Here is a 3,858-nt window from a genome sequence, read left to right as displayed (position 1 = left end):
AAAAAAAAATAATAAAAAAATAAAGTCAGTTCATTTACTGAGTACCTAATTTGTGGTACTCAAATTAGGCACTGGGTGAAAAGCTTGTAACAATCACGCTCATAACAATCATATATGTATATATATCACTATGTATTTCAGAATGTCACTATTCTTCCCTATGTGCTGCCTGTTTCATATTGATTGGTCCCTAGCTTTCAAAATTCAAAAGATAAAAAAGAAGAAAAACTATGTAAAGCTTAGCTGTGGAGTTTATAATAGAAATTGAAGAGAGCTATGCTTATTTAGCACAGAGATTATAGCTGAAGACATCTAGTGTAGTTATTTTTGTATACTTCTCTTTTTGGTGTCAAAATAGTGGGACATGAAATTCAGTAAATGGATAAAAACAGTAGACATGTCGATGGGTTCCACTCATCTCCCTTCTTCTCCAAAGGGAGAGAGAATTTTATGCCCTCACTTCTTAGCTGTATGCTGCCTTGTGACCACACAGGGAAATGAAGACATATCTGTGTGTGTACGGGCAGAAAGGATTGTTCTGGGTCAACTCTCTAGTCTATTCTTTCCTAGCCTTAGGATCAAGAAAGTACATTTGATACAGATATTGCAGCATTTTCTTACAGTAACAAATCTACCCTACTGTAATTGAGAAGCTTTTATTATATAAGCAATAACATATTTTTTCATATACCTTACATAGCATATTCTGTTGGAATAATGATTTTATAGCAGAGATAGTATTCATTATGAGAAAACATGTTTTGTGCTACCTCAAAGACATCTGAAAGTCTGCCATGGCTTAGGATGTATTATTAATAAAAAAAAGTCTGTCTTTAAAATGCTTCTGGAAGGATGGCATAGTAAAAGTCATCAATTCTCAAACATCTAGTGATAATAAACTGTGTGTACATAGTTCCAACTAAGAGTAATTGCACATGAAAAATGGCAATGAACTTAGTATGAGTAGCTGGTCAACTTGAGGTCTGAGAAAGAAGAGATATTCTACAAAAATTCCAACATTAAAAGAAAAACCTAAGTCCTAGCCTACATTTGGTTCCTTTGAGATTAGAAGACCCACTCTAAATTTGGGCCACACTTTATGTTGGTAATCTACATAAAGGGCATAATAAAGGGAAGCTTTTACTTTTTCCTTGGTAGATCTCACTCTCATGGACAAGCTCACCTATTCTACAACTGAGACACTGCTTTAATGGTATTAGAACCTGATTCTTAGGGATTTAAGTGTAGACACAACACTGGCTGTGACATCCAGGCTTGAGGCCTGAATAACTATGGGATTCTTGACCTTTCAATTGGGAGACACATATTGGGGTGGACTATCTGAACCACAGCCTAAAAAGGATGCTAATTAATACCCTTTTGTATATATGAATTCTTCCTAAAAGTTATGCTCATCAATGTGTATACATGATAAGAATGATACAGCCTGAACCAACCCTTTACTTCAGAGGTCTGTCTTTTGCATCAAATGTAATTGCTTTTACTATTTTTTTATTTCTCTGTCCCCCAGCCAAAAGTTATATAGTAACATTTATCTAATTGAACAAGTGTTTCTTTATCTTATTCATTTAGTAAGCTCATTTTTAAGGTAAATGTTCTTTATCTGCCTCAAGAAAGTCCAAACTCACCATTTTTCTACCTCGGTCGTTCAAATCCTGGGGGTTCAGTCATCCATCACTAGTCTACCTGCATGTAGATTTCTAAATATACAGCTGTAGAGATTCACATAGATAACAATGGTGGTCATATTGTTCAAATGCTGTTCCTTAGTTTTCTGTTCATAATTCATGGAATGTTTTACTCATCCATAAATAACTCATCATAGTAATCATATAGTATTTTATTTACCAGTCATCTACTAAATGACATTGAAAGCTTGTATAGCTTTGTGGTTATAAACAATACATAGCATAATATAATATAATTTTATTTATATATATATATATATATATATATATATATATATATATGTGTGTGTGTGTGTGTGATCCTAAAAATTCATCTTAAAATTATTTGTTCATGTATACCTAATAATCTGAATAGGTATAGCCCAAAACTGTATTAATTTATAATTCAATTACATCTATATGTTTGTCCACACTTTACACTGCTTTATTTCACCCAAAACTAAGGCTGAAAATCTTTAAAGATTTAAAAATCTACTAATTTTGTAACAGTTATATTTTTATTTGATTTATTCTCATTCCAGTTATGGTCAAGTATTGTTTTCATAATTTTAGACTTAATTTTTGTAGACTACATATTCATTATTTTAACTTATTTATTTATAAGAATTTAGATGAGGAAAAGCTTGTTAAGATTAGTAATCAAATGTGTTCATTCATATTTAAATAAGTTTGGTTCTGTGCTTCACTTACGTGTTTTCTGTGTGTTGTTGAGAAGAGACTCAGAGAAAGGAAAGTGTAATACATGCTGAATGAGTGGGAGGTAAGAGATAAAATTTATAAAAATTCAAGAGAAATAACTGACAGGAGTAAAGAAAGAAGTGATGAAAAAAGTGGTTTTTATTTTTAAGGCAAAAGAAACAGTCAGAAAGTAAAAATGATGGGAAATAGCCATCACAAGAGCCTGCAAACAATAACTGTCTTAACATCTAGTTTTCACAAAATCCATGACAACAATATTTCATTGCTGCATTTTCCCACAGACTCATGGAGTGGTAATAAAGTAGGAGATTTAGCACAAAAGGAAACGCTTTAGACTTTTTTTTTAACATCTATTGTAGATTCAACATGTTTGCCAAATTTAAAAGAGAACTATCATCTTTTCTTAGACTAGGACTAACAGTGAATGGAACATATTGCCTTAAATCTTTTGGGAAGTGCTTGTAAAGGGTCTGTCCTTTCTCTGTTCTTTTCTATTGAGAGTTTCTTTAGGGCAGACTCCTTGCTCTCAGTTCAGATATAACCTGAAATAATGGTTCTACATTAGACATACATCAAGAATTTAAAAAGCTACCATATAAATAAGCGACAGAAGATATAGTAGCCTTAGCTTACTCACTCAGAGAAGAAAATATATCTTTATTTTTATACATCACATTTAATTTTAATCTGTAGTAAGAGCTCTCTCTCCACTGGATCAAAGATACTTACACTATTTCACAATTACTGTCTTTGACCATTTACTTAAGCCTATTTAAATTCATAGGATCCAGAGGTACGTTGTGCTGTAAAAATCTCCTAATTTATTTCAGTTCCTAGTTTTTATGATCCCCATTAAAGCTCAGTGAACAAAATAGGTGTTGAAAGGACTCTTTCATGCTGTCATGTACACTTCTACTACCCTGCTGTTTTGCCCCAACTATAAGGAACAGGGCACCAACACCCAAATCTCGTTTTTTTCTATACTCTCTATAACTCTTAGTACATGAGGATGTAGGCTACTCCTGGGAACAGTCAGAGTATGAGAGAGCTATCAGAGGCTGATTCTAGTCCAGTTTTTCTAGAAATACAAAATAGTAACTCAATTTGTGCTTTAGCATAGAAATTTAGCAAATAAATTGAGTCATTATATTACATTTAAATTCTTCCCATTAGGTCACAAATTGACCCGATAAAGAGGAAGAATTAAAGTAGAGTTTAGAGCAGATCTTTCCAAGCCCCATCTTTATATTGGGAAGCTATTGCTTATAAGCTCAGTGCTTCCTATTCATTATGGGATTGCAGACCTAAACACCTTTACAATGAATTCATTTCCTTGTTGTCTCTTCTTTATAGTATTGTCTTTTCTTTAGGGTATGGAAGAACACTGAGCTGGTTGTATGTTGAATCAAAGGAAGTACGAGGACACATTGTCATTTTCTCATCAGGGGGG

This window comes from Mus caroli, chromosome 2, assembly GCF_900094665.2.
Source record: "Mus caroli chromosome 2, CAROLI_EIJ_v1.1, whole genome shotgun sequence".
In the NCBI taxonomy this organism is placed as follows: Eukaryota; Metazoa; Chordata; class Mammalia; order Rodentia; family Muridae; genus Mus; species Mus caroli.
This window is presented reverse-complemented; position numbering follows the sequence as displayed.